Genomic DNA, 9,389 nt, shown 5'->3' with positions numbered 1-9,389 from the left:
TTGATATTCAGTGTTCCTGGTACACAGCCCTTCGTGTTAAATCATGAACTGGGAACCCAAGCAAACAATGTCCTCGGTTATATAATGTCTGAAAGATTGAGAATTCAGCTGACTGATTCCTGGTAAGGCAGGACTGACGCATGAGGAGAGATTGAGTCGGTTAGGATTATATTCGCTGGAGTTTAGAAGAATGAGGGAGATCTTATAGAAAACTATTAAATTCTAACAGGACTAGACATGGTCAATCCAAGAAGGATGTTCCCGATGGTGGGGGAATCCAGAATCAGGGGTCTCATTCTAAGGATACAGGGTAAACCATTTAGGACTGAGATAGGAGAAATTCCTTCACCCAGAGAATGGTGAACCTGTGGAATTCTCTACCACAGAAAGCAGTTGGGGCAAAAACATTGTTTGTCTTCAAGAAGGAGTTGGATATAGTTCTTGGAGCGAAAGAGACCAAAGGATATAGGGGGAAACTGAGTTGGATGTTGAGGCATGATCTTAATGAATGGTGGAGCTGGGAATGGCATTTAATTCACCACAGCTTCCACTTTATGAGTATTCTTATCACAGCTGCTAATGGCTCAGAGAATAGCTTTACATTACTGACTACAGTGAACTGAGATGTTCAGTCTGCATTATTAAAATTTTTCATCATTTAAATAAATAACAAAGGGAACTGTGATACATCTTTAGTTTTAAAAGGAAGTACTTCGCTCCCAAGTTGACCACAGTCATTAGTTAGCTAGAGTATCTTACCAGCCCGCAGTGTGTCTCCATTGTAGAATCTATCAACAAGGTCCCCACATGGAAAAGAATTGGGTGTAGCATTTCCTATCTGAGGTCGGATCCAATCTGAAAAAGGATTAGAAGATTGCATTAGCTTAAATATTCTTCACAGCATTTAATAAGATTATGCACTGCAATAGGCACATTTACATTAATTTGATTAATTATGTATCTACAAGGTCCTAGGCCAAGATAAATCTTAAATTAATTCTTCATTCTTCATTCTGAAATCGCGAAGGTGAATTTTGAAATAGCTGCAGGGAAAATAAAGGTCTGTTAATAGGCATCATTAGTAGTTCCATATCATAGAATGCGTACAACGCAGAAGAAGGCCATTTGGCCCATCGAGTCTGCACCGACTCTCCGACAGAGCAACTTAGCAAGGCTCAACCCCTGCCCTATCCCCATAGCTCCACAAATTTATCCCATTGACCTACACATATTTGGACACTAAGGGCCTGATTTTACCATTTTGAGTCTAAGTGCCGAATCTGGGCGTCAAATAGATCCGAGCCTGGAATCCTCTTTCCAGCGCGCCCATACGCATTTTGCCGGCTCCAGTCCGAACCATGCAGTGGGCGGGGCTTAGCGCTGCCGGACCGATCGGAGCCCTGAACTGCGCATGCGCAGTTCGAAAAAAAATCTGAAGCAACGGGCCTGGGCGGGGAGAAAAAAGCAGAGAGAGCGGCTCTCTGACCCAGATCATGTGGGGGGGGGGGGGGGGAGGTGGGAGGAGGAGAGGGGGCGTGACGGATCATCCTCTGGGGGCGGGGGGGTGGTGGGAGGATGGGGGGGATGTATGGCAGTGTGTGACGAGAGACTGTGTTATTTTTCTTGATGAAGAGCTTCAATGAATACTTCTAACTTCTCTTGAATCGCACGAACCCTTTTGAGGTCCTCTGCTAGTTGAACTTGCCTTCCTGTCAACAGTTGAATTTTTTTAGCACTGTCATCAGCAAAACCCTCCAAAACTTCTTTCACATTCTTTTCGAGGTGTCTCACTTCAGTATTTGTTAGCTGTTTTCGGAGTGTGTTTGCTGCAATAGCTAGCATTTACTGAATGCGCCAGAACAGGATAATGTTATTGCATTCAAGCTCAGAATCTACAAAATGCCTTTGGTCATAGTAGAAACCTCTTCTGCAAACATTACAATGGTTCAGCGATTCCATTAGGAAGTGTTTTTGGTAAATTTGGTGCCAAATATCTTTAATCAGAATGGTGTCCACATCTACATCTTTGGCCTCCAGGTTTTTACGAACTGTTGTAACTTCAACGTTAGCAAAATAAGCTGTATGTTCCTCAGTGATTTTTAGCAGCCGTTCCAGTTCGGATTTGGTTTCATTTCGAACATTCCGTTCTGGAGACCGTGATTTCCAGTAGAACCACCTTTCTTGCCAATCTGGCCCCACCATATCATGAATTACAGATTCAGTATCTCAAAGACGGGTTTGCAAGGTTTCTTCCAGGAAATGGATAGCTGCATCCCACTGCTGTTTGTCAGATATGGAACGATCTTCTAAAGCATTGTGCTGGATGACTCGCAGACTGTCTTCAGCCTGCTCATCCCATCTGTGACGTTTTACACTTTCATCTTTAACAGCATGTTTTAGTTTGTCAAAGATATCATCATGGTCCTTCCCTTTGTGTTCTGACATAAATCGAGCAAATTCATCCTCCAAGGTTCCCCAAGCAACCTTCACTGCTTTGTGAGGCAACTGTTTGTCAGTCCACTGCTTGAGCTTGATATCCACTGTGGTGATGAATGTGCCTGAATTCACAGACTGGGCAGCAGGAAGGTAAATATTCTCTATCACATGTGTAGAGACCCTTTCCCACAGTTTCCTTTGTAGAATCTCTTCCCAGTGTTTTGGAGTAACCTGACCTAAGCTGATCACTTCATCCAGAATTTCATTCTTCGCCTTCTCATATAGTTCATTCCTGTCGAGTTTCCTCAGCCGAGGATAGTTGTTCTTCCATTCAGTTTCAAGGTTGAAGCGAGTAGCTTTAAATGCATCAGCCTGTTGTTCCACAGACTCGTGCACCATCTTCCAGAAACAGTCTGAAACTGCTAGGCTCAAGTTCTTAGTTGTCACTTGATGTGCTTTCAGCATCCCTGTCTTCAACAATTTTGAATTCTGAAAGAACTCTCCTTCATAATCTTTTATGGAATCAATACCTTCATTGGTGTTGCCTCTACCGGTAACAACTGCAAAGTAACCCAAAGCCTTCATTGGAAACAACTTGTCTTTCACAATCTGTTGAATCCGACTTGGACTGGGTAGGTTTTTCTCAGCTAGATCCACTTTGGTCAACACAAAGATGGTCCTTCTGCCTTGTGGGTCCATCTGGCTCACCAAGTGAGTTACAATACTGCGTTCAGCATCTACTGAACCATCTTGGATACAAAGGATAATGGCATTAGGGTTCTGCATGTAAGCCTTGCTTATGCTAAAAATTATATCCTTGGTGTCGGCAGCCATTCCTGGTGTTACAGTACTGATAACACCAGGAAGATCGACCAGTACCATTCATTATCCTTTGTATCCAAGATCTGCTTGGAATCGGATGCAGATCGCGGTATGGGCCCGCGCCCAACTTTACCGCAATTTCGTGCCTGAAAACGGGCGTGAAGTTTTGGTAAAATTGGGCCCTAAGGGTCAATTTAGCATGGCCAATCAGCCTAACACGCACATCTTTGGACTGTGGGAGGAAACCGAATCACCTGGAGAAAACCAATGCAGACACGGGGCGAACGTGCAAACTCCACACAGACAGTCACCCAAGGCCAGAATCGGACCCAGGTCTCTGATGCTGTGAAGCAGCAGTGCTAACCACTGTGCCACTATATATACCGTATATATTCCATACTTTTGTTATGTAATAACTGTTGCGAAATTGAGTAGAATGTTAGAATTTGGTGTTTGTAAAAGTATAAACAAATTGAAAAATGCTAAGAGGTGAAAGTATTGCATGGTCCCTTTAAAAAAGCTTTTTTTTTCTGTGCTTAGAAAGTTAAAAAAAAAGCAGGTGCATATGTAGTACACAGACTGAAATATTTGTAACAAAGACCAAACAGCAGGGTTGCCTTGGTAACAGGCTTCAGACATTTGGATGGTTTTGAATTCAGCCTATCAGTTTAAATTAGGCATTTGGATACCAGCAACCTATTCGATTTGAAATTGGTGTTGAAGCGCAGATATCACCACTTCTCAGACACTTTTAACAGATTATGAGGCAAGGTTTTCCTCTTTGAATGATTAGGTGTTATTTTCTCAGGGGGGGGATCAACCTCCGCTTCATAACATAACAAAAGGGAGGTTGAAAAGGAGGTAATTGTAATGCATTTTAGGCTTGTTTAAACTACTTCACATTCACACTCAGTATACCCTCAACATGCTTTTTTCTGCTGCATTGATTTACTTTTATTTATCACAACTTTTATTTATCACAACCATCATTTTACAAGCTCAAGCCTGCAATATGATTATTTCAATGAGTAGTTAGTAATTTTCTAAGAGAGAGGCATAGATTCAATGCACTCAGGGACAATTGATTTGTTAGAATGGATGTTGCATCAGTTGCTCTTGAACTAATTCCAATCTTGTCCTTGCAGAAATTGAATTATTAAAGTTACCATATTTCTGGAGAGTTTTTTTTAATTTATGGGGATATTTTGAAAAGCATTGCCAATTAGATGCATTTTACTTTCTGGATTTTCATCAGTTACTGTGGAATCTCAACTTTACATGTCCGCATTTAAAGGGTAATTTACTGCACTAATTTATTGCATGATGCTGCATCTCCAGCAATCTAGCTGCAGAGGACAGGAGTTATATGCACACCACAATTCCTTGAAATCTTTTTTAGAAGGCAAGTTCATTGGAGGTCTTTTACAATGCTGAATTATCCAACTACGCAAAGAGAATACTTACATTTTTACCGTGCCTTTCATGACCTCAGGATGTCCCCAAGCACCTTGCAGTCAATGGAGTACTTTTGAACGGTAGTTGTTGCTGTAATGTAGAAAAACATTGTACAGGCAAATAAACACACCAAAGGCCAATAACGATGATCATAGGACACAAGAGCAAAGAGATAATGATGTGTTTGTACAGGATAGTCTTTAACTGCAGGAAGAATACTGTTTGTGGTTTTGATGTACTCCATCATAACAAGAGCATTAAAGTCATAAACGACACACAGCATTGATTCACCAGGTAATTACCAAGGATAACCAATATCTATGACCAAAAACCAGAAATCAGCACAGTCACAACAGACTAAATTATACTGTATGGCCTCCTTCAAGGGACCCAGGTTCGATTCCCGGCTTGGGTCACTGTCTGTGCAGAGTCTGCACGTTCTCCCCGTGTCTGCGTAGGTTTCCTCCGGGTGCTACGGTTTCCTCCCACAGTCCGAAAGATGTGCTGGTTAGGTGCATCGGCCATGCTAAATTCTCCCTCAGTGTACCCGAACAGGCACCGGAGTGTGGCAACTGGAGGATTTTCACAGTAACTTCATTGCAGTGTTAATGTAAGCCTACTTGTGACAGTAATAAATAAACTTTAACTTTAAACTTTCTGCACTCTGAATCTATATGGTGCTGTGACTATGCCGATCTGCAAATACCTTCTAGAACAGAGAATGTTTTTCCCTTTAATGCGAGAGAAAAAATAACTTGCATTGTTTATTGCAATCTTCACGACCTCAGAACATGCTAAAAGTTAAAGTTAAAATCTATTTATTGGTCACAAGTAGGCTTACATTAACACTGCAAAGTAAATAAAGAGCAATAGTTTCTAATTGGTAAAGCATCGATAATGAGGGGGCACAGATTTAAGTTGATTGGTACAAGAACCTGAAGTGATATGAGGAAAATCCCTTGTTTACACAACAATTGAATTAGATTTGGAACACACAGTCAAACGGACAGTCAACAGAGATTCATCAGTAGCTTTCAAAAGGGAACTGGATATCTACTTGAAGGAGAAAAAGTTCTAGAGGTGGGGTCATGGGGGTAACTGGATTGCTCTTAAAAAGACCTGCTGTAGATCTAATGGACTGGATCGCCTCTTTCTTTGTCCCATTATTCTGAAATACTTTACAGCCATTTGCATCTTCATACACACTATATAGAATCCCCACAGTGCAGAAGGAGACCATTCAGCCCATTGAATCTGCACCAATTCTCCGAAAGAGCATCTGACCCAGGTCCAGCCTCCACACCCTATCCCTGTAACCCCACGCAGTTATCTTTGCTAATCCACCTAGCCTACACACCTTGGAACACTAGGGGACAATTTAGCACGGGCAATCCTGCACATCTTTGGACTGTGAGAGGAAACCGGAGAACACGGAAGAAACGCACACAGACACAGGGAGAATGTGCAAACTCCACACAGACAGTCACCCGAGGCCAGAATCGAACCCAGATCCCTGGTGCTATGAGGGCAGCAGTGCTAACCACTGTGCCACCGTGATGACCTTCACATGTCATAATCTGATACTGCTGCAGTTTCTCTGTTGCAATCCCTTTTCTTAAGAGTTGTCTGGCGAATATTTATGATCAGTACACATGATCTAGGGAATGGTGACTCTGTCAGATATGTGATTCTCAGTGCAGTTATCAGTTGTTGGAAGTTCAGACTCCATGCTGATTCCTAGGGGGGGAAATAAGGTTTCACCACAATGTATTCTTTTTGGAAGCCTGTAATACGTGAAATATCCTGATTGTTTTTTTTGGGTTGTTGTAAAGCTCTTGGCCCTTTCAAGGCTGCTTCCACATTTCATGAGTCTGATAGGTTAGGTTCTGGTCCCCTGATGATTCCTATTTCTATGGTGAGGGTGCAGATGTTTTTAGACCTCCCTGAGATGTCTGCATTCTCCTCCTGTGTCCTAAGGTCTGTGGTTTCAGAAATTGAACTGATGTTTTCAGGTGGACTTAAGTTTTTAACCTTACCCTGTGGGTGATTCTAGGGATAATTCTGCATTAGCTGTACTTGTGTTTAACTTGTGGCATCCAAAAGTGTGGTTTGCCATAAGAGTGATTGATTTCCCCTCTTCTGTTATTTGGGAATGGGTTGCCCTCCTGCCCCATTTCCTTTTGGGACACTACAACACAACCAAGTTGCTTCTGCTGCACTGCAGCTCTGCAACTATTTGAGGCATCTCCCTCACTGGAGGGATATGGTCCAAGTGCAGGTCAGTGGGACTAGGCATAAAATGGTTCGGCACAGACAAGAAGGGCCAAAAGGCCTGTTTCTGAGCTGTAATTTTCTATGGTTCTATGGTCAGTCTGCTGATTTGGACATTTTCTCTGTCCCGACTTAAATCTGGAAAGAAGGTATCCTCTAACCAGACCTCTGGTTTTGTCCTTTGATATTTTTAAATTCCATAGGCCATTCCTGGGCCCCTTTCAATTTTACTCACCTGCTCTTCACCTCTCTAGGTGTTTCACCTGACTGCTTTCACCTCATTAGGCCCTTTTCTGGTACACTGAAATTCCTCCAGCTTTCTCTCTACTTCTCTAATCCCGATTGACTTTATCACCCCCTGTGGGATGTTTGGATCTCCTTCAGCTTTTTGCAGCTGAACAGCATTTTCTGGTTTCCTTTTATTTCCCCACTCTCTGGGGAGTGTGTTTGATTCTCTGGGCACAGTGTCTAACACCCCACCCAAGTCATTTCCCAACTCCAACCATCAATACGCCAGTAACCCGGGGTGGCACGGTGGCACAGTTAGCACTGTGTAAGCACTGCTGCCTCACAGCGCCAGGGACCCAGGTTCAATTCTCGGCTTGGGTCACTGTCTGTGTGAAGTTTGCACATTCTCCCCGTGTCTGCGTGGGTTTCCTCCGGGTGCTCTGGTTTCCTCCCACATTCTGAAAGAAGTTCTGGTTAGGTGCATTGACCCGAATAGGCACTGGACTGTGGTGACCAGAGGAATTTCACAGTAACTTCATTGCAGTGTTAATGTAGGGCTTACTTGGGACTAATAAATAAACTTAACTTTACTTTACTTACTCTGTAGATGAAATTTTATTGGAGGAACATTTAAATATATGCCAACACGGCCTGTTACTAGGGTAATGGTCCTGCATTTGGGCAGTATATTTTTGCTATAGGCAATCTTTGAAAACACCCTGTACATCTGAAGATTGTCATTTATTTTCTTACAACTTGTGATGCAAAATGAGTCATTTCCCCTTGTTGCAAGAAGTTTCAATAGGTAGCCTCTTCATTCCATTTGTGTGGGGTTTTGTTCTTTCAAGGCTATGGGTGTGCAACTCCCCCTGTAGGTTTCTTGGTGAACCAACAGTTTTCTTAATTACCCCAGTTTGCCACACTTGAAGCAAGCAGGACACAGTCCTGCTAGTTTGCCTTCCAACTTCTTTCTTTTAAAAGTTGAGGAGTTCCTTCCACTGTCTTCTCCACTCTCCTTTTTCTGCTACATTTGGGGCGGCACGGTAGCACAGTGGTTAGCACTGCTGCTTCACAGCTCCAGGGACCTGGGTTTGATTCCCGGCTTGGGTCACTGTCTGTGTGGAGTTTGCACATTCTCCTCATGTCTGCGTGGGTTTCCTCCGGGTGCTCCGGTTTCCTCCCACAGTCCAAAGATGTGCGGGTTAGGTTGATTGGCCACGCTAAAAAATTGCTCCTTGGTGTCCTGAGATACGTAGGTTAGAGGGATTAGCGGGAAAACATGTAGGGATATGGGGGTAGGGCCTGGGTGGAATTGTGGTCGGTGCAGACTCGATGGGCCGAATGGCCTCCTTCTGCATTGTAGGGTTTCTTTCTTTCTTTCTAATCTACCTCCTTTCTATCTCTCCCTTGCTGATAAGAGTTACTGCCTGGAACTTTTCGGCCATTCACATCGGTGGGATCTTCCAGACGCGCCGACGGTGCATCCCTGCCATGGGCTTCACAGCCGAGAGGGGGTGCATTCAACAGGAAGCCTTGTTGACAACAACGGGAGCAGAAAATCCCACCACCAGCCAATGGCAGCGTGCCTCCCGCCACTGTGAAACACTGGTGAAGGTACACTTAAAAAAAAATAACGGTATTAGGGTGGCCCGGGTAAGATACTCTATCCGAGGGTTGGTGCACACCGAATGGCCTCATTCTACACTGTAAGGATTCCATGATTCTGTAACTTTATGTAGGTTCTTACATAACATAGAAACCAGAAGCAGGAGGAGGCCATTCAGCCCTTCGAGCCTGCTCCGCCATTCATTTTGATCATGGCTGATCATCAAATTCAATATCATGATCCCCTCCTTCCCCCCATATCTTTTGATCCCTTTAGCCCCAAAAGCTATATCTAATTTCTTCTTGAAATCAGACAATGTTTTGGCCTCAACTATATTCTGTGGTAGCGAATTCCATACATTCACCACCCTCTGGGTGAAGAAATTTCTCCTCACCTCAGTTCTAAAAGGTTTACCCCTTATCCTCAAACTATGACCCCTTGTTCTGGACTCCCCCGCCTTCAGGAACATTCTTTCTGAATCTACTGTGTCTAACCCTGTTAGGATTTTATTAGTTTCCAAGACATCCCCTCTCACTCTTCTAAACTCCAATGAATACAATCCAAACCGACT

The 9,389-nt window shown here is 43.4% G+C and overlaps 1 pseudogene; it reads right to left on the bottom strand.

Moving 5' to 3' along the window:
* Positions 1 to 1,614: 1,614 nt before the first annotated feature.
* LOC144501912 (dynamin-like GTPase OPA1, mitochondrial pseudogene) lies at positions 1,615 to 3,318 on the bottom strand (annotated as a pseudogene).
* Positions 3,319 to 9,389: the final 6,071 nt, after the last annotated feature.

This window comes from Mustelus asterias, chromosome 12, assembly GCF_964213995.1.
Source record: "Mustelus asterias chromosome 12, sMusAst1.hap1.1, whole genome shotgun sequence".
NCBI lineage: Eukaryota > Metazoa > Chordata > Chondrichthyes > Carcharhiniformes > Triakidae > Mustelus > Mustelus asterias.
This window is presented reverse-complemented; position numbering and strand designations above follow the sequence as displayed.